At 33.5% G+C, this 22,455-nt stretch overlaps 1 protein-coding gene across 1 annotated transcript in view; it reads left to right on the top strand.

The window, feature by feature from the left end:
- The first annotated feature begins 628 nt into the window (after positions 1-628).
- Positions 629-22,455, top strand: part of Atp6v1a (ATPase H+ transporting V1 subunit A) — a 56,070-nt gene continuing 34,243 nt past the window's right edge. The window contains exons 1-2 of the mRNA XM_015478501.2: positions 629-765; positions 7,204-7,267. The gene's annotated coding sequence lies outside the window, so the exon portion shown is untranslated. The remainder of the gene's footprint in view (positions 766-7,203; positions 7,268-22,455) is intronic.

Genomic DNA, 22,455 nt, shown 5'->3' with positions numbered 1-22,455 from the left:
CCCACTTCGGGACCTCCATCTTTTTCCTGGGCTTTGCCTTCGGGCGTTATGCTCCTCCTCCCATCTCTTACGACACTACTGGTGGGGCTAGCTTGGTAGGCCCTGGCGGTAAAATCCGGATTTTTCTGCCCCTCCTTCTTCTCTCCCACATCAGCAAGATAAACCCTTCCCGACCAGTTTTTCCCAGCTGGTAGTATCCAGAGTGACCTTCAAACACTCGTATCCTAATAAGGCTTTATAAAGCTGTTTCTTAAGGAAGTCCTAGAAAACTCAACTAAATGAGGTGCTTTTAAAACAAACACAGTCAACAACCGGCAGGGTAACTTGGCTACTCTCCAGCACAGCTCAAATTTTGAAATCACGTGATCGGCCCAAACCTTACAGCCTGGGATTTTACCGGCGGGCCTCAGAGGGACGGAACTCCATTGCCATTTCCGGTCCCTGGCTTGTGGCTTGAACGTCACTTCCTTAGCAATGCACTTTAACCCTTGTCATGCTCGCCTTCTGCATTGCACAATCTTTGTAAAAATATATGCTCACTTTTTCTTTAGACGCAAAACAAAACAAAAAGAATGTTCAAGAGATCTGCAGATCCCAGCTCGTGGGATGCAGCGCTCTAGGATGGGGAGGATGCAGGGCGGAGCTCGAGGTCACGTGACTGACTAGACCCGCCCCGCCCCCTTGCAGCTGAAGACAACCCCTCCCGCAGTGACAGAGTCTCTGGATCTGTGGTCGGTACAGTTTCTGCACCTCGCGCCCCAGCAGGTGAGCTGCGACCGGTAACTGGCGACTGGTGGGGATTGTAGAAGGGAGTAGGAGAAGACAAGGGAGACTGTAAAGAGTGGCCTCCACTGCTTGGGGTTTCCTCCCCGCTGTCACCGTGCACTGGCAAGGAGCTTATTTCTCCACATCTCTTGAACCCCCCCACCCCTCAATGTGATTGTCCCGCTACCTGTGATTTGAGGTGTCCACCTTTTCCGGGGTTGAGAGTGAGTGCGGCCATTATGGTTCCCTATTTGGAATCTTTGGTGCTACAGGTAGTAGGATTGCTTCAGTCTTTCCTCAGGGTCTGCAACAGCCGCCAGCCCCCACTCCCCATTCCCCAAAGCCTATTCTTTGGCAAACGCCCTCACCCGGGTGAGCAGGAAGACAGGAAAAACCCTGGAGGCAGAGACGTCTGCAGTGAAACAGGCTTGGGAGGGAATGTCACTGATATGGCCCTCACTGCAGTCACTGAAAAGCTTCCTTTCGAATGTGTTTTCTCAGTAATTCTAAGGGTTTTATCTGACATCCTTGCAGGAGAGGTTCTGTGGATGTCCATCTCCTTTGGGTGGGAATGGAAGGGTAAAAGCAGAACTTACAACTTTTTCTTCTTCGAGAGGGTGGATAGTTGAAGGAATAAAGATATGCTGTCTTCTAAACAAGGGTGTTGGTAATGCGACATTGTCGATTGAATGGAGAGTCTTTGAAAGATGGTGTTGCTGTGTGTTGGTCTGCAGTAGGCCCAGGCTAGCTTATGGGAAAGTGACTAGGTTTTCCTGAAAGGGAAGTAATTCTTTGGAAACTGATTGGGCTGGGCGTATAATTAAACCAAATTTATTTGACCATAACTTAAAAGACAAGATGATTAAGTAAAGATACTGCTGGCTGTTTTCTGCCTTTGTCATTCTTTTTGCCTTTCCTCCTTAAAATCTACTTAATTGACACTCCCAATCAATACCTTGACCAACTTTGTGGTAAATTTGAATTAAATAAAGCTTGTGTTTCTCCTTAGTTTTTCCCAGTGGTGAATAGTATTTTGTGAAAATACAGAAATTGTTTTGCCTAGATTTTTGACTACCCAGTGCTTCTCCATGTTTTTACCCTAAATAATGTACTTTAGGAAAGAATGTGTTCCAGTTTGGGGTTAAACTTTTTTATTTGTATTGCAAACTCAGAAAGTTCTTGTTTCTTTTAAATTGAAAGTCCCTACCAAAAATTACAAATATGATTTTTGAAGTTTGAATTACACCTAATATGAAAAATCACATTCTGAGTTAAACCTTGTAGTTTTCTAACCAGTGTAATTGAAGAATCTCTTTAAAAGTCTTGAAAAATGAGGAAGATGGAATCATTATCTTTTGAGTTGTGAATGTGCTGACTTATTTTTGTTTTTCTGTATCTTCCAAATTGAACTTGTTTTGTTAAGGAAAGCTCAAAGTTAAACCTTATTAAATGATGGCAAAATGGAAAAACTGGCCTATTGATGTTTCTTACTAGAAAACACAACCTTAATGATTCTTGATATTTACCCAAGTAATAAAGATCACTGTTGTCTTTTTTGTGGATTTTGAATTTTCGCACATTGTACTTATGACCTATTCTGGACAATACACTAACCATTGATATATTTATATAGCCATGACTATTACAGATGTGAATATATTTTTGTTCATTTCATTTGTCCAGAGTGAGGTTCCCTGATCTTTAGAGGAGAGAAAAAAATAGTGTTGCTTCCTTGCCCAGATGACATCACACCAATAAGGAGAATTCTTTAAGTGCTCTGGAAATCAAAACCTGTTCTGTCCAGGTACACCAGAATAGGCAAGAAAAAAACCAATTAAAAAGCAAGTTCAGTACAAGAGAGGAAAATACCAATATGAAAGAGGTTGAATGAGTCTGCAGTTTTATTTCACAGTTCTTCCAATTTTAGGGAACTTATGAAAGAAAGAACTCACACAACTGATGAAATCTGGAAAATTAGCAGCAGGAATTGGTGACTAAATTGTTGTATAGGTACGCACACAAACATGATTTGAAGTTTGAAAGGCATTTTACAGACTAACTATCAATTTGTGAGTGTTACATGTAGAAATTTTAACATTTATTGAGAAAGTGTGTTATAATCCACTATAAAACAATACATAAAGATTTTTGTGTTAGGGCCCCTGATACCTCTTATTTTCTTACTATGAGGTCATTCTCATTTTTACTGCCTTCATAGATTGTTATAACCACTAAGAATGTTTCCTTCCCCTATGAGCAGAGGTAATCTTGCAGTCCTGTGGACTACTACACAATGTTTTTCTGTTTTTATTTCTGGCATATTGCTGTTAGTTGGACTGTTCCTCCTTAAATCATAAAGCTCCTAGGAGTTCAAGGACTATGTCTTTATTGTTGTTTCTTCTGCACAAGAATGCAGAAGTACCTGAGAGGTACTCATTAAATTGTTGATTGAGTGAATGCTGAACAATTAGACAAGGAGATTAAACTATTTTAACTTTTGGAGATCATAACTCCTTCTAAGTTCATACACTTTTAGATGTAAGTTTTATATTTTTAAATATAAGGTATTAGCTTTTAAATATAAGTCAGTAATAATAGTTTTCCAAGTCATGATCAATAGAATAGAAACAAACTTCATATAGACTTCATTAGGTTCACAGTATGTATATTTAATAATAGATACGGCTATCATCCAGATATGGTAGGGAAGTGGTAGGAGTAAGTTATTTTAAATGAAAAATTAACTCTATTATCTACAAGTGAAGTTGCAGTAGACTAAAACAGAGGATCTTCATTCAGCTGTGCCAGCTTAGTTCTATGCTACATGCCTTTGTTGGGAGTGCTGGTTTCGGGTTTGATATCGAGGGTATATAAAGCTGTGAGTTAGAATGAGATGATTCTAGGTAATCTATTAGAAAGTATTTTTAAAACTAAATGGTGGTTGGGCTGGGGATATAGCTCAGTTGGCAGAGTGCTTGCCTTGCATGCATAGGGCCCTAGATTCAATCCCGAGCACCACAAAAAAAAAAAACTAAAGTGGTGAGGCTAGGGCTGTAGCTCAGTGGTAGGGTGCCTGCATGTGTGAAGCACTGGGTTCAACCCTCAGTACCACTGTCTTTACATTTCGATTTCCCAAACTGAAGCCTGGGTTTAGAGTCTCACCCCAACTCTTAATAGCTGAATGACCTTGGGCACATTACTTAAGTAAGATTGTTTCCTCAAGTTTAACTCTATCCCATAGGTGCTGTTAAATTTAGATGAGTGTACAGTGTCTAGTACACACTTGTAAAGTTTTTTTTATTATTAACTTTACTGGCATCTACTTTGATTTTATGTAACTGAATTCCTAAAAGAGACTATATCCTACAAAACTTGACTAACACCCATTTTTGAGCACCAGGTTAGATATGGTGAAGAAAGTAGCATATGAAATGAGGCTATTAAGGAAAAATCAAAGCAGAAAAAATATATGTCTAGCAAAGTTTCGTTTCTTTTCTTTCTTTCTCTTTTTCTTATGAGATGAGGATCTCACTTCACTGTGTTGCCCAGGCTACCTTGAACTCCTGAGCTCAAATGATCTTCCTGTCTCAGACTCGCAAATAGCTAGGACTACAGGTTCACACCATCGTACCCAGCTTCTAACAAATAATTAATAGGAGCTGAGAAATATCAGCAAAAAAGTCCTGTATTTTATCAATTATAGTGATTTAGTATTTTCTGCACGAAGATTTTCCAAAGCATGTGGTAATTAATGTGTGGAATCAATTTAAGGAGGCAGTTCTTCTATTTCTAATTTTTTTGTCCACAATGAATAATAGAAATATATTGTACAAGCTGTAGAGTGGTGTTATTTTATATCTTATTTTTATCTTCATGAAATTGACAAAGAAATGTAAGGAACCGAGGATACATGAACTAGACAATAGTTTTCCTTTCCTAAATTAATACTCACAGGATTAATAGTTTTGCAATGGTAAATATCAGTAATTTAAACAGTAATTAAAGTATAGCTTCTGTGAGCTTATATGTCATTTTAATCATAAAAAATATTGCTCCTTCATTCTAAGGAAAGATTTTATTAAAAGATTAAATATTTTCTTTAACGTCAGTTCTCTGTTCTTAAACTTAAAATATAATAAATGCATACTTTCATTTTTAATTTATACATATATTCATTGTTTATTATAAATAGTGACTAATAAGAATGTATTCCATTTAATTTCTGTAGAGAATTTTAAAGTTTAACTATTCTGTTTTTTTCATATTATGAAATGAAAAAAATCTTTGGGTTATATAAGTATTTTCTAAGTAGTGTTATATATGTACATATACTATACAATATTGTACATATTATATAAATATATAAAGTTTGTGTCTATACAGATGCAGCTGAAATGGATTTTTATCTTTATAGTACCAGGTCTTTCTTTTCACTGGAAATTATTAAAACTATCTTAAAATTAGTTGTTACTATGAATAAAATTATGTAATGATGTATGTGAGATACCCCTTCCTGTCCATTGCTGTGTAATTAGTTCTAGTACATTTCACAGTTGTGAATAGCCTTCTTTAAAAATTTATGTATTTTCAGATTTGAATTTTTATATCCTGGTTTTTTTTCATTCTTACAGCCTGTGATTTTTTGTCACCATTATTTTTATTGTTATTATAACTAACCAAAATTTTTCAGTTTTAAATCTTAATTCTACCTGTAGAAATTTATTGTTGTTTTGATGATGAATCTTTTTATTGAAAATAAGGTGAATGGTGAATGATATGACACACAAGAGTTCCAGATGTACTTAAGCAATGAAAAGCAGCCAGACTTTGTTTTATTCTGATTATTTCTTAAATTTTTTTTTAAATGTTCGTTTAAAGGCAAAATAGAGGCAAGGCATGATGGCACATGCCCATTATCCCAGGTATATAGGAAGCTGAAGTAGAAAGATTGTGAGTCAAGGCTATATAGCAAGATCCTTTCTCAAAATAAAACGTATAAAAAGGGTTGAGGTGTTGCTTAGTATTAGAATGCATGCCTAACATGGATGAGGCCCTGAGTTTGATCCTCAGCAACACACACACAAGCACATAACGCGTGTGCACGCACGGCTGATAGACAAACAAAAACAAAATAGAGAAGGCGAGATTGGGAAATACCTGTAAAATTGAAGAAAGGGCATGTGTATAGTAGTGACTATATATACAGAATGAAAAAATTTGGCAGGAAATGCATCAAAAAAAATAAGGATCTCTAGAACATTAAAGAAAGATTCAAAATTTATTACTCTACATCTATTTATTTGGTTTTTTATAATCAATAAACATTGTAAACAATTTTTGCTCGATATGGAAAATGGAAAATTAAAACATTGAATTCTTTCATCTTATATGTATAGATGTATTATTAGGCTAAAAAATGTAAGTTCAGCAGAATTTTAAAAAGCAGAAGCTAATGCTAGTATATATAGGGATTTGCTACATGATAAAACAAATTCCAGTAGGGAAAATAGGCACATGTATATTATAACTAATTCAATTGGTCCATTTGGAGAAAAATATAATGGAGCCAATGCTTTGCAACATATACAAAAACCTATTTCAGATTGATTGAAGACTGAAATGTAAGAGATAAATACTTAAAATATTAGTCTTCTGAATTTTTTTGCAAATGCAGTCTAAGCTAAGGCAGAAAATGTAAAAATTATAAAGGAAAAATAAACATGTGAGCCTATATAGAAATAAAGACTTCTTCAGTGGTGATAAGGACAAAAGTTTAAAGTACTTATAAAAAGAGTTAACATTTTAAAGAACTCTTATAAATTAAGAAGTTCACCTGATACAAACATAAATAAAGCATGTGACCAGAAGTTAATGAGAAGAAAAATCTATAGCATGAAAAGTAACCTTACTAGTGATCAATATATTATCAATGAAATACTACATCTCTGACTAGCAAAAATTAAGTGATAAATCTGCTAATAAGGATGTACAAGGAAGAATTTTTCTCACAAAATGCTAGTGGAAATGTGAATTACTACAGGTTTTTATTTTTAGTAAATGATCAGATAATGTCTGTTAGTCCTGAAAATACGTATTTTTCCATTAGTCAGCCTCCCTCCATGGAATCTTTTCCTTACACATAAAAGCACCAATAATTAAACAAGTGTTTACATGAATGTTGATTGCCAAAATGTTGGTAGTGGCAAAAACCTAGGAACAGGGATATGCCTGTTAATAGGGGAATTATGTAAATTATGACACATTATGGAATGTTGTGAAGTCATTCAATGATAGCAGTTGAATCTATATTGACTTGGAGGGATTTCTATCATGTTTCTTATGTGATAAAGGCTAAGTATAAAGAAATGTGTATAGTGAGATTTTATTTTTATAAAACTGTGTGAAAACACACCATGACTTTCGTGTATGTTTATATAGGTTGTTGACATTGGAAGAAGAAAATAAACAGAAAAGGAAGGAGAAAGAAAGGGAGGAAGAAAAGGTACTGTATCCGCCATCACATGCATATAAAAATACATGTTTGCACATGCCTACATATGCAGTGTATTGCAGGAAAGGATGATCATCAAATTGTTCAGTGGTTATCTCAGTGGGTAAATGGGCATTTCAGGTTATTTTGGCTTTCTTCCTTGTATTTTTCTTTATTACATGTTTTGGTTTTTTGTACCAGGGATTGAACCTAGGGATCCTTAACTACTGAGCCACATCCCCAGCCCTTTTTTATATTTTATTTAGAGATTAACCACTGAGCCACATTCCCAGCCCTGTTTTATATTTAATTTAGAGACAGGGTCTCCCTGAGTTGCTAAGTGCCTCAATAATCTGCTGAGGCTAGCTTTGAACTTGTTATAGGCGAGCGTCTCCATGCCCAGCTCTTTATTACATGTTTTTATTTTCACAATGAACATGTAGTGTTTTAGTAATTAGGGGAAAAAAAAAATCCTTTTAACATTTTAGAAAAGAAATAGAAGGCCAGATAGAGCAAAGAAGAAATTAATAAAAGGAAAAATACATTTGAAATGGCCAAATGACTCTTACCTAAAATATTTATTGTTGTTGTTGTTATCTTAGGTGTCTGAGAGAAAAGTGAATAAATTATCCTAATAACTCCATAAGTTATCCTTAATTTTATGTATGTAATAACTCTTGGATATCCAATAAGTATCATGAATACTGTATTAGAAAATAATAGGAATAGGTATTACCAGATAAAGTTACAAATTGACATTTTGTTTTTGGTGTGGTATTAAGTGTTCCAGAAATACTTTCTGCCTTAGTGATATAGAGCATTTTGTACAAGGATAGACTCTGTAAACTGATTTACTCTAATGACAGAATCATTATATGATAGTCCATTATTGTGAACTCTACAAATTTGTTTTGAAGTCACTTAGGTTATATGGGGGGGAAAAAGTAATTTCAGAGTATGTTAAGAGGCAACATAGGAGGAACTCTAGTACTGACATCAGAGAGTGTGGTTCAAATTCTGAGGTTTCTGGGCTGGGATTGTGGCTCAGCAATAGAGCGCTCGCCTAGCACGGGCGGGACCCGGGTTCAATCCTCAGCACCACATAAAAAAAATAAAGGCATTGTGTAGTGTCCATCTACACCTAAAAAATAAGTATTAAAAAAAAAATCAGGGGTTTGTGCTTCTTAGTAGAGTGGCTTTGCAAAAATTACTTATGTCTTTCTGTATTGCGTTTTTCTCACCTTTCAAATAAAGGTAAAAAGAGTTTTCTTCATTGAGTGTTATAATGATTAAAGGAATGATAGTATAAGAAAATGATTAAATAACTTGACTTTTAAGAGCAATGTTAATATTTGCCATTAATTTGCCTAGTTAATTGGATATATATATAGTTTTGTTTTTTGACTCAATTGTTTTAGCATTCATTGAATTATTCAACAATATTTAAGTGGGATAATCCATGTTCAAATGTGATATAAATTATATATTTATATATTTCTGTTTTCTCTTACTGTCCCAAATCTTCAGCCTGTCCCCCGGTTACATATTTGTTACAAGTGGTAGTACCTATTCATATTATTTTGGACCTTCCTTTTTTCACTTAATATTATCTTGGAGATCTTTCCAAACTTATACAGTTAAAGCTTCCTCATGCTTTTTAATGATAGGTAAGTATTCAATTGTACTAATGTATCATCATTATGGTGATTACAATGAGATTATTATTCAGAGTTTATTCCTGATCCAGGTACTTTTCTTAATACTTTAGTTGTATTTACTCATTGAACAACCTTCTAAGATTTAGTTAATATTTTTTTATCCTCATTTAACAAATGATTAAAATTAGGCAAAATGTGGTTAAATGACCAACAGTGTAACACAGTTCATAAGTGGAAGAAATCAGGATTTGAACTCTGGGAGTCTCTTTCCGGAGATTGCTGTCTTAATAACACTAAACTTATAGCCTATTATATCACAAGTTAAGCTTGTCTTCATATTAATGGACATTCCAATTTTTTGCAGGGGGAGGTACTGGGGGTTGAATTTTATTTACAGACAGGGTCTCACTTCGGCCCTCACTGAGTTGCTGAGACTGGATTTGAACTTGCAATTCTCCTGTCTCAGCCTCCCAAGGTCACTGGGATTACAGGCCAAGCACCACCATGCCAAGTCCATTCTAATCTTTTGTATAAGAAACAGTAATGTAATGGGTGTTTTATTAATAGAACATACTGTACACATACAGAATATCCTTAGAAATGAAATGGCTGGATCAAAGGATGCATTTTGATAGGTGTTGTCAGATTAATTTCCATTTTAGGACTGCACAGAAGTTCAGCTTTGTCCTCAGTAATTTGTTGAAATCTGCTATTTAACTTGAGTCTTTGAAAGAATGAGTAGCTGAATTTAACATTTCTAGCTTCCCTGAGTTGTGTGCCATCTGTTATCATATGATAGCATAGGGTACAATAAGTAGTGAAGAAATAACTTGAAATGCTTCTTATGTGACTTATACATTGAAATTCTATCAATTGAAGTTTGTGTATATTATTGAAAGAGTAAAATATTTTAGAAATTGTTAATTGTGAAATTTGCTGATTTTGTGTACCAATACAATTATGTAAGAGACTTACATAAGTAGGGAATTTTCAATTAATATGATCATTGAGTATACTAGTGAGCCAAATGTAGGAGTAATACTATCCTTTTCTGTGAAAAATAAATTATCAAAAATCCATGAGTTCCAATTTTAGGTAATACAAAATTAGACATTGAGGAACTTTATTCAGATGAATTACAAAATCCACAAATTATTTCAAGTGAAATATCTTCTGTTCAATACCTTCTATTTCCTTTCTTTCAAGAAAGAAAAAAAATATTTCTTATGAATATAAGAAGCACTGTGATTGAACTCTTTAGTGTGATACAAAGGATACGTTTAGAATTACAGAATCTGCTCAGATCCCCAGCATACTACACCTGCAAGTGTTTGAATGTGCATTTATAGTACTTAGTATCGTTCATAGTTGTGTGTGTTTTAAGTATGACCTCAGATAATAATTATTTATCATTTAAATTAATTCTGTCTCAAATTAGAGCAGCATGAAACAACAGGAAATACCTATCTCTACCTTCTAAAGGAGCCATTGAATCATATCAATTTTGATGTCCAAAATATTAGAGCTTAGCCTTTGTCTTAGAAGAGAAACCCTTCTGTGCCTCATGCCTCATCTAAGCTTTTGTAAACTATTATGCTTTATCCTGAAAATATTGAGCATATAGTATTGCAGATGCATATCTGACTACTGTGCTTCTGAGCTATTAAGAGACTGTGGAAGTTCTCAGGATTCATTGAGCTGGACTGAACAAGAGAGTGCCATTGTCAAGGAGTCACATGCATTCATTTTTAAGAAATAGTCCAAAATCCATTTGATTTAAGTTTTTATCTGGTTCCCTGAAGCTAAAAGGTGGGTTTTTTTTAAATCAATTTCTCATTGGCCATGTAGTCTTTTATAACTACTCTGTTAGTTGGCAAGAAAAACAAAAGTAAATATATATTCACTGTACATATTATGCCATTACAAGAATTGTACTGCCAATATGTTGTGCTTTTTTGATACCACGGATTAAGCCCAGAGATGCTTTACCACTAAATCACATCCCTAGTCCATTTTCTTTCTAAATTGTTGAGGCTGGTCTTGAACTTGCAATCCTCCTGCCTCAGCCTCCCCTGTCACTGGGATTACTGGCATGTATCTCCATGCCCAGCTCAATACTTTGTGCTTTTAAAATGAGTTCTATTGAGGTTTAATTGAGTTCTATTGAGCTTTAAATTGAGTACATTTAAATTTACAATTAGATAAGTTTTGATGTATGTATGCACTAATGAAACCATCACTGTAATCAATATGTCCATATTGAATCATAACTATCATGCCCTAAGAAACATGCCTCTTTGTAAATCCATTCCTTCCATACTTCCCCAGGCAACCACTACTGATCTGTTTTTTATTACTATAGGTAAGCCTGCATATTTAGAATTTTTATAAATATAAATATTTATTTTTTTTGTTTGCCTTTTACTCATCATAATTGTTTTAAGATTCTCTGAGGTTATTACATATATTATTAATTTATTTCCTTTTATTGCTGAATGTGCCATTTTATGGAATATCACAATTTGTTTATCTATTCACCTGTTCGTGGATATTTGATTTCTATTTATATTGTTTGACCATTGTGAATAAAGCTTCTGAGAACATCCATATAAAAGGTTTTGTTTGGATATCAGCTTTCCTATCTCATGGGAGAAGTATGGCTGAATTGTATGGTAGGTGTATATTAAACATTTTAAGAAACTGCTAAACTGTTTTCCAAAGTGGTTCTATCATTTTACATTCCTACCTGGAGTATATTAGAGTTCTAGTTGCTTTAAATCCTTATCAATAAAGATTTAATCCATGGATCAGTCTTAAACTTTTAGCCATTCTAATACATGTTGAAGGACATTTCATTGTGGTTTCATTTGATGTGTCCAGTGATTAATGATGATAAGCATATTTCAAGTAGTTCTTTGTTGTAAATATATCTTCTTTGATGAAATGTACGTTCAAATATTTTGCCTATTTTAATTGGATTGTTTTCTTATTGAGTTTTGAGAGTTCTTTATTCAGATTATATGTTCTTTATCAGATTCATGTTTTGTAACTATTTTCTCCTAGCTAGTAACTTATTTTTTCAACTAACAAATGTCTTCCCCCCACCCCCTGGAATTTCTTTTTTTTTAAATTTTTACCCCAAATACAAATTGTAGAATCACACTCACATTTTTACATAATGGCATGTTAGTGACTGTTGTATTCTGCTACTTTTCCTATCCCCTACTATCCACCCTCCCCTCCCCTCCCATCATCCCTCTCTACCTCATCTGCTGTTGTTCAATTCTCTCCCTTGTTTCCCCCCCCTTTCCCCTCACATCCTCTTCTATGTAATTTTGTGTAACATTGAGGGTCTCCTACCTTCACAGACATAACATTGTGTAACATTGAGGGTCTCCTACCTTCACAGACATATTCAATTTAGAGGGCAAGAAATGCAGATTTCTTGCCCTCTAAATTGAATATGTCTGTGAACATTTGACTGTAGTTACATAATTCCATCCAGGTTCTGAAGTGGGTTTTTGTTTTGTTTTTTGCCAAATTAGGCAGCATTCTTTCCTCTTTTATTCTTTCCTTGTGCTTTGGCTCATATTTTCATTGCAGAGATTTTCTTAAATTTGTGAGTTGGAGGTGAACTTAATTTAATTAAACATTGAGTTATTAATATGCCTTTGCACTGTTTGTGACCTTTCTTTTCTTTGTAAAGACATCATTTTATAATATAAATATAATAGTATTTTTATGGAACCATTATTGATGCTAAATCTTGTATACGCCTTGTATGTACATTGGTCTCAAATACTTACATTGTTTATATTTGGCTTGTTTGGCTGCTCATATTTTCTTCACAAAGCAGTCAAAATTTTTTTCATTAAAGAACTGATGAGAATGTAGACACTTTTCAAAAGAAATTTATGCGTATTTTAAACAATAGTTTTTAAAAAAATGAGTTGTACAATTTTTAGAGTACTCTTAAAGAGGGTAATTTTCATATATGATTAATTGCATTTAAAAAAAATGGCTAGCCACTTCATAAGCAATTTAGCTGGTTAAAAAAAATAAAAGAAAAAGCCTATTTAAAACCTATACAACTATTGTAGTACTAAGAAGCTATGAAGGTTGAGGATCTTTCCAAGAGAGAATCTGCTAATAACAGCCCTTGTCACTATGAATTTGGAGTTGCACACTGTTTGACATAAGAAATTTCATTATTATTATTAGTAGTAGTAGTAGTATATACTTTTGGGTAAACTGTCTATAGGATTTCAAATAAGCTAATAATTTCATTTTGTTATTTTCAGATTTTAAAGCTATTTCTAATTTTTTATTATTATATTGCTGAAGTAAACACAAGTAATTGTTGAGTCCTTGTTCACACTCCTGAGAAAATCCACAAGTACAATTTTTATATTTAAGGGCCTTATTGCGTATTCCATGTTTTTGTTCTTATTTCTTAGGTTCTGATTATTCCACTTGAAGTTGGCCAATTTTCCCTTCCCTGTATAAAAATGTACTGTACTGAATTTAGTTCTGATACTAATTTTGATTTCTTCTAGGACATTCCCCCGATACACACATTTTTAATAGCTCTGAAATTATTACCAATCCTATAGTTTTAAAGTGCCATAGTTTAATTTGTCAAGGTTTTTCTCCTCAACATTTGGCCTTAGTAGTATATCAGATAAAAGAGTTTAGTATAATTGTTATTATCTTAGATTAGATGAAATATGGTATTACTACTAGATAGGAGTATATGTGTGTGTTTATAAAAATTGCTTTTGTGATAAATCAGCATAAAATATCTATAGTATTGATCCTTAGTTTGTTGCCTTACTTTGGCTTTAAAGTTAAAACAAATAAAAATATTCTAGCAAAATGTAAAAAAATCAAAACAAAAAGGTGGGGGAGGGGGGACACACTAGATACCCAGTGAGAAATATTGTTACTGGATAAGTTATGGAATCCATTTTATCAAATAGCATACAGTTTAAGATGATAACTTATAAAGACTATGTAGCATATGAAGAAACTGAAGTGAACTAATGTATGAAGTTGTATTATACTATTGATTACAGTTATGTAAAGAACAAAATGGCTTGTGTGGACATAATATAAAAGCCAGTAATATTCAAATGGTAAGATGTTCCCATATTTGCTTCTAAAACAACTTTTAAAAGAAAGATGTGTGGCATGCTTATTTTCCTTACTTTTTTTATAGTATTTTACTTACTTTATAGTGTTGGGAACCTTCTTTGGTCTCATTTTTTCCTTCATAAAGGAAATTAAGAAAATTTCCTATAAATTTACAGACCAGCCTTATGGAATATTAATATTAGGTTTACTATAACTTTTTACTTTTCAGTTTACCAAGTTTTATCTAAGAAATAAGAAAAAGAGGATTCACTCAATACTGTTTTAGGCAGCTTCAAATTTATGACAGTTCTATTAACCAGAAATTTTTCACTATTCCCCCTCCCTTTTTTTTTTTTTTAAGAAAAAGGAAAAAGAAGGTTTATCTCTTTGCTAGCTCAATAGTAAAGCACCCCTGGGCTCAATCCCTGGTACAAAAAAAGGAAAGGAAAGGAAAGGAAGGAAGGAAGGAAGGGAGGGAGGGAGGGAGGGAAAATAGTTTTTAAGAGAGAGATTATTTAGGAACAGTCAATTCCTGTTTTCTGCTTACTCCTTTTTCTTTTGTATTATCCATTGTCATTTTGATAAATAGTTTGTCAAATAATAGAAAAGCAGCTCCTGGAATTATATTCAGTATGACTGCTATAACAGAGACTTAAACAACAAACATTTATTTCTCATAGCTCTGGAGTCTGGGAATTTCAAGATGAAAGTACTTGCAGATTCTTTGTCTGGTGAGGGCTCCAGTTCCAGGTTTATAGATTGCCATGTTGTTGTATATTCATGTGGTGGAGACCAGAGGTCATTGCTTTCCTTTCTCTTCTTATGAAGGCACTAATTGCTTCCCAAAGGTCTCACCTCTAATATCATTACACAGAGGGGGTGGTGGGGGTGGTAAGATTTTAACGTATGAATTTGGGGGAAATGGACATTCAGTCCATGATAACATAGGATTAAAAAAAAAAAGAGTTAGCTAAAGGCTAAGATATTGGCTACAATAAGGTCTTTTCAATTATTTGTTATTAGATGTTGAAATAAGACCAAATTTTGTTGTCACTACTCTTATCAGTTTGTCATTTTGAATCAAATAATCAAGTGACACTTAGTTAATAGTACTGTTAAGAATTTAAAAGGATATGTTTATTTTTAACATAATGTCAGAGTGTGATGTTTAATAAATAGTAGCTAATATTATCTATTTTTAATTTCAGAATATTTTATTGAGGTTAACTGCTCTACAAGGCACTGTGGTATATGGAGGAAGTATAAGAATAATAAATATTCCTCTTGAGGGCAGGAATACATGAATCCACTTATATAACAGTTTTAGCATTGATCATAGCCTTCTAGCCTGTAAATAGATATTGTGGAATTTACACACTGAGTACAGTATTTAGTTACTTTCATTAAAACTTTGAGTTTTCATACTAAATATTGTGAAATTTTATCTACAAAAATTTAAAAAGAAAGAAATCTATTTTTAGAAATGCTATAAAAATTGTTTATGGACCAGCATAGTGTTACATTAAAATAATACAATTTGAATTCATTTCTCAACTTTAATGTCTTCTTTTACCTTTTATTTTCACTATTTCTTTTTCAGGACTGTCTTAAACAGAAAAGTGTGAGTCAAAAATAAACAAGTGAATGAAAGGTCTTAAGTAGAGGAAGGAGAATAGGGAAATGAAGAGAGGAGGGAAAGGGTTGGGGTATGGAAACTGAAATGAATTAAATAAAATTCTATGCATGTATGATTTTCTCAAAATGAACCCAGCTACTATGTATAGCTATAATACTCTTTTAAAAAAAAAAAGAAGAAGAAGAAAAGAAATAAAAATAGAAGGGGGAGTGTCTCCTCAAAAAATTATTGTGATAGGAATACATATTTTTTATTCCATTAGGCAAGTTTGCCATCTGTGATTTTATTGTATTCTCTACTGTTTGATTCCCACTTTTGACCTCACATTTCCTTATACATTTTATTAATTTTTATGAACTATTTCACTTTCACTAATGACCCTTATGTTTGCCTTTAGTTGTAAATTTTGTTATGTTTGTTGTTCTTTTTTAAAATAGAGCACTATGAATTATGTATGTGTATAAACTATTTTGAAGTTCTCTCTTTTCTTGTTATGTTGGTTAATTCAGTGGGCTAATAAAAACAACAGGGATATAGATGGTTTTGTCATTCTTCATAAAGTGGCTTGCCTGCTTAATTCAGTTCCCTTCAAGATCCCAGTGGCTGCCACAGTTCCAGACATCCCATGCAGATAACCAGCTCCCAAAGGAGAGTGTTTTTGTTTTTGTTTTTTATAGCCTCTGCTTTGTTTTATTTTGTTTTTTGGCAGGGTCTTGTTATGTTAACAAGGCTAGTCTCAAATTCCCAGTTCTCTTAGTCAGCCTCCTGAGTTGCTGGGGTTACATGCATGCACCACATACTCAGTTTAGCCTATGTTTTTTTGAAAAAACAAAGAAATTCTTATTGCTCATAATAAGTATGTTTATCAAACAAGTTTATTTCTAAATCAGTCATTGCCGAGGAAACTAGAATTGCCATGTTAGGCTTACCAAAATCTAAACAAGGTTGAGGTTTGATTGACAAAGCAAAAAGTCGGAAACTCAGTATGCATAGTGAAGTAAATGTGACACATAAGCCTTTCTAATAGGGTTGCTAGCTAGGTGGATTAAATGAAATGAATAGAAAGTGCTTCACAAAATGACTGTATAACATTTATTATATATTATATTTATATGATACTATATATTATTCTTATAGTACTATTAATGTAAGTATTATATAAGCATAATATATAATACTAAATATGTGGTACATATAAAGATAGTATATATGTAGTACCTCTAAAGTATTTACAGGGTTATCTCAAAAGATCATAATGTACTTCATAGATATGTACAATTCAAACAATATGAGAAAATAAGTATTTGATTAATCTGTTGAATTCATCATCTTTTCAAAAAAATTATATTTTCCAAAGGTAGGTATTAATAATGAATTAGATAGAATATACTTTTTCAAGTGTTACATAAAAATGATACTTTATTATCAATGAAGTGACCTAAGATTTTGTATGTGAATAAATATTACCTTGGAACATTAGTATTTAGCTTTTATATATCAATTCCTCCTAACAGCTACATTGTCCGAAAGTCTGGTAGTAAAAAGAATTATTTCTAGAATAATGAAATTGCTAGGTATAATGTATTAACCAGTAGCAATTTGGGCCTTATAAAATGGAAGGGGAAAATAAGTGGGCCCCTGTTGTTATTTGCCACTGCAGTGTTCTGCTGTGGTGCCTGCGGGGGAGGGACTGATGACTCATTGGCTCAGATGGTTGCCTGTGCTGCCTTCTGGATTTTTCCTTTCCTACAGAGGGTTTTTTGTTTTGTTTTTTTAACATTTCACAAGTATGGAGGAGGGCTATAATGTTTAACTAAATGATTTCTTAGTTATAAATTGCATTCACTTTTTATCCTTAAGGTAGAAATCAAACAGCTAAGCCAAAATTTTTATGTAATCATTGAGCTGATTTTTCTCTGAATGCCACATATTTTTATGTGAATGTATATAGTACATACTTTTTTTCCTTTCCAGTGTGCTGGATATCAAACCCAGGGTCTCAAGTATGCTAGGCAAACAAGTACTCTACCACTGAACAAAGATAGCTATATATTGTATTAGGAAAGAGTTGTTAAAGAGATAACAAAACTGTTTTATGAAGCACTAAATTATTTCATAGCTTTCTTCTTATATCATGGAGATTTGGGATAATATTGACTTTTAATGTAATGTAACTTGCAAAGTGATTTTTATATTGAAAGTTAATGTTTTGAAGGTTGTATTAAGATTTTTTTAAAAGTCTGTGCTTTTTCACAAAGGCATAAGCAGAAATTTTTAGTAGGGTGTTTTTATTTTTACTATTTTCAGAGATAATAAGAAAAGGTAGATAACAAATTAATATGTTGTATGACCATGCTTATCAAACTGCTATATGCTTATCCCTCTTCAGTCATCAAGTCACTATAGCATGTCTGCTTGATGAATAATTTTACTCATGGAAAGCATTTTTGTATTTTTCTTATAAAGCAAATAATATACTTGATGGATTAGACTGTAAAATTTGTTTGTATTTAAAGAGAATATACAAGAGCATACCAAGAAAATGCCGTTAACAATAGATTACTTAAGCATCCTATTCCTTGTCCAGAACTAGAGTGTTGATGGGAGTTTTCTGTAATTGGGGTACTTAGGTGAAAAATCTTGAAAATTACAATAGGAAATCTTCTATCAGAGTTGTGAGAATTTTAAATACTTCAAAATGGCCTGTTATCTTGGACCAGTTCTGGAGTTTTTTCCAGCATTTAACTGTTAAGTTGGAACCTGAAACTCCTGGATCTTAGGAACATATTTTCCAACTCTTAGAAATTAGTACTTTAGAACTAAATAGACTGTTGGGTATCTATCTGTATTGTTATAGGGCTTTATCTAAGGTTTACTTTGAAGAATGAGGAGGACCAACTTCCTTATTAGAAATCAAGCCTTTGGCTATTTGAGTGCCTGATTCTGTCAGTTGTTTGGTTTAGACGAGATCCATCCTCTATCTGACCTGCTTTCCAAAGCCAGTTTTGGATTCTCTTTCCCCATTTGGAAAATAAATAATTACAAGAGGCCTCAGACAGAAAAACAGACCAAAAATTGTGGTGGTTTAAGTGTGAGTTTAACTTTCAGTTATCTGGGGAGTGATTTTCCAGTCTGTTCATTATTTGAGTGTTTTGGATTCTCTAAATGCAGGTTTTTGAATTTTAAGCTTATATTTGATTATAATATCTTACAGTTGGCTAACCATTTGGTAAAAACATACCAAACCTCTAATTAATTCTACTCAGATTGATATATACAAGAAGAAAATGTATATAAATATTTTATTAGTTTACAATAGAGAGATATATTATTAATCTGGTATCAAAAACAGCAACCATAAAGAAAATGTGATTGGTGGTATCACATTTAAAGCCAAAATTATACAAAAAGAAATAAAAACCTAAAAGGGTAAATTATAAATTGAGAAAACATATCTATGTGACAAAATATCACTGAATCTTATATATAAAATATGATTATAACCATAAGTGGAATTAAAATTAAAAATTATAATCATGAAATTCAAATACATAAATTTAAAACATTTAAAGTTTTTTAGTTATAATTGATATGTGAATTTAATGATGTATATGCTAAATATTGAAATGGAAAACATTAAGAGATCATTTTTAATGTAAACTATCTGGGATCAATTGGTGGTATTACATACCAACAAGTCTTATAAATGTGTACATAATTCTACAGGAATTTTATTGTTAGAAAGTTATAAGGAAATAATCTGACAGATGTGTAAAATCTTTAGTTATAATCATGATTGCTTTGTTTTAAAAAAAAAAAATCAAATCCCCTAATTGGGAATATTGGTTTTTTTGTTTTGTTTTGATATTGTACCAGGGATGAAACCCAGCGTCTCTTAACCACTGAGCCATATCCCCAACCTTTTTTTGTTGTTGTTGTTTTATTTAGAGATAAGGTCTTACTGAGTTGCTGAGTCTGGCTTTGAACTTATGATCTTCCTGCCTCAGCCTCCTGAGGTGCTGGGATTATAGGTGTGCACCACCTCACCAGTGGAATGCCAAGAAAGTTTGTTATGGAAGATGTTTTTTTAGGAATCTATATGTGATCCCTAAAGAAAGGGGATGGAAATGGAGTTGGCAGAAGTCAAAATGCAATGCAAACAGGACAAAGCCTTAGCCAACCACATGGGGAAATTTATAGTATCCACATGAGGCTGAGATGGCTGGGCCTCTGTACCTCTACTTTGCTTAGTTACAAGGTTCAGGCTGTCCTATGAAAGGTGTGAGAGTAGGCTAAGTGGTTCTGTGTATCTAAGGCTGACCCTGAAGGGCAGATATTTATCGCTTCTCTACTAACCACACTCTCCTGCTCTTCCTTGAAAGGGAGTCTGGGTACTTAATCCCCCACAGAGGCCCCAATGTTATCCCCTTTCTGTATATTATCTTTGTTGTTTTGACCATTTCTGTCAGAAGTTAAGAAAAGCAGGGTAAGAGAATTGAGAAGGACAATGGAAAGAGGGTGAGTATTTTATTGCAAGGGCTTTTGGGGATGGGTATATTTGAGCAGAGACCAAATGATAAGAAATGAACCGTGGAAAGAAAAAATATTCCAGTCATGAGCACAGCAAGTGTCAGAGTCTGTGTGGTTGTGGCAGAGATAAGAATTTAAATGTGTTAAAACATCAAAAGTGCTCAGAATTTTACACTTTAAAACTGATATCCTGAAAGATATTTCAGAGCTGTTTGAGGATGTATTTGCAACCACCTCTTTGCATATAATACAATGGAGTAGATAAAGCTAAATTATTCATACTTGGTTGATTTTTTTTTTCCTTTCAGCAGTGGCTTTTTAAAAAGTAGGGTTATCTTGCTATGTAAGAATAGTAATCAAATGAATGCAAATTTGTGTCTCTGATGAAAGTCTTCTGTAGGTAAATTTGTAGAATTATCACTTAGGCTCTTTATGTTACTTATTAGTTTGATGTTACTGTTTCTAATGCCTTTTGTCTTTGGCATAAATTAAATAATGTGTACCTAAAATTTAAAAAGTTGAAAATGGTAGATTCATCAGTATTTCCATGGTGGCTAGAATTATCCAGCTGGCTAATAAGCCCACAAGACAGCTGAATCATGAACAAACCCATTTAATTTCCACTAATCATTGCTCATACATTTGGAGACCCTCACTGTTCAGTTTTAAAGGGAAAGCGTGTAAATACTTTTTAAAAAATCAGGACACTTTTATTACCTCATGAACTCTTTAGAACACCTTCCTACACCCCCAGGAGAATTGAATCATCTGTAGGGAAGCTTTACTGTGTATTCTAATACCTTCTTGTTCATCTTTGAAGTCTCAGCTTACTCTAAGTCACACTCATCCTGCCCAAGTCTAGGTTAGATAACTTTGCTGTATGCTCTTCTAAATCAACCTGTACCAATCCTATGAGATCACATGTGCCATCTCATTGTAACTACATATTTGTCTTTTTATCCCACTATACCAGAATATGCTTGGGGGAAAGATTATATCTTCTCCATTTTATTTTCTCCCCATAATATAAGCAAATGACCATTATTGATGCTTAAAAAACAATTCATGTGGTTCCAGAAAAAAAGTTGTGGTAAATTAAACATTATAGCTAGTGGGGAAACTAGGCAACAGCCTCTGTTTGGCTCAAATAACAAAAAGGTAAGGATACATTAGATGCTTTTTAGAAGTTAAGCATATCTTAGCTTGAGTTAACACAGTAAAATTAGTAGTCATCAGTATTTCTGTTAGGCATACTATTAGATGCCCCACCATACCCCATTAGATTTTGCAGATGAAACTGAGGCTTAAAAAGATGAAAGAATGTGATTTATTCAAGGCCACAATTTATAAATTCATGTTTGTTAGAGTTTAACTACTAGGTGTCTCCCAAAGCTCATGTTTGAGGCAATGTAAGAAGGTTTAGAGATGAAATGATTGAGTTATAACGGCCTTAACCTAATCAATGTGTTAATTCTCTGATAGGTATTGATTGGTGACCATAGGTAGGGTGTGGTTGGAGGAGGTGTTTCATTGGGGGGATGTACCTTTACGGTATGTATTTTGTTTCTGTCCTTCTCAGTTCTCTCTCTCTCTCTTTTTTTTCTCTCTCTCTCTCTGTGCTTCCACATTCCTGGCTGCTTTCCTCTGCCACACACTTCTGCCATGATGTTCTACCTTACCTCCTCTAAAATTGTCAGGTTTTTTGGTCATAGTAGCAAAAAGGCTAACTAAAACAAATATGTCTGACATAAAGCCTTGGTCTCTGTCTCTCAATTAAAAGACGTATCCAGAATAGATGGATACTCTTTAGTACTTGCTTATACAACATCTGGAGTATTGGTTTTTGTTTTGTTTTGTTCGTTTAAAAAGATATATTGGCATCATGAAAAAGGGTCTTCAAAGGGGAGAGGAATCTGAGCAAGACTGCTTTGAGGGACAGCTGAAGGCATTAAGAAGGGTTTGCTTAGAGAAGGAACATGCTCTCTGTATGTCTACAGAAGTTGGAAGAAACCATGGCCAGAGAACAGATGTTACCAGGAGGTAGATTTAGGTTATCTTAAGCAAAACTTTTTAGGAAGAAATTTCTAAAAATAGAATGGCAGAGTCAGACATTGTGGTGCACACCTGTTTTCTGTTACTCCAGAGACTGATGTGGGAGTGTTCCTTGAGTCTAGGAGTTCAAGAACAGCTTGGGAAACAGTGAAATTCCATCTAAAAAAAAAAAAAAAAAAAAAAAAAAAAAA

This window comes from Marmota marmota, unplaced genomic scaffold (genome assembly GCF_001458135.2).
Source record: "Marmota marmota marmota unplaced genomic scaffold, marMar, whole genome shotgun sequence".
NCBI lineage: Eukaryota > Metazoa > Chordata > Mammalia > Rodentia > Sciuridae > Marmota > Marmota marmota.
This window is presented reverse-complemented; position numbering and strand designations above follow the sequence as displayed.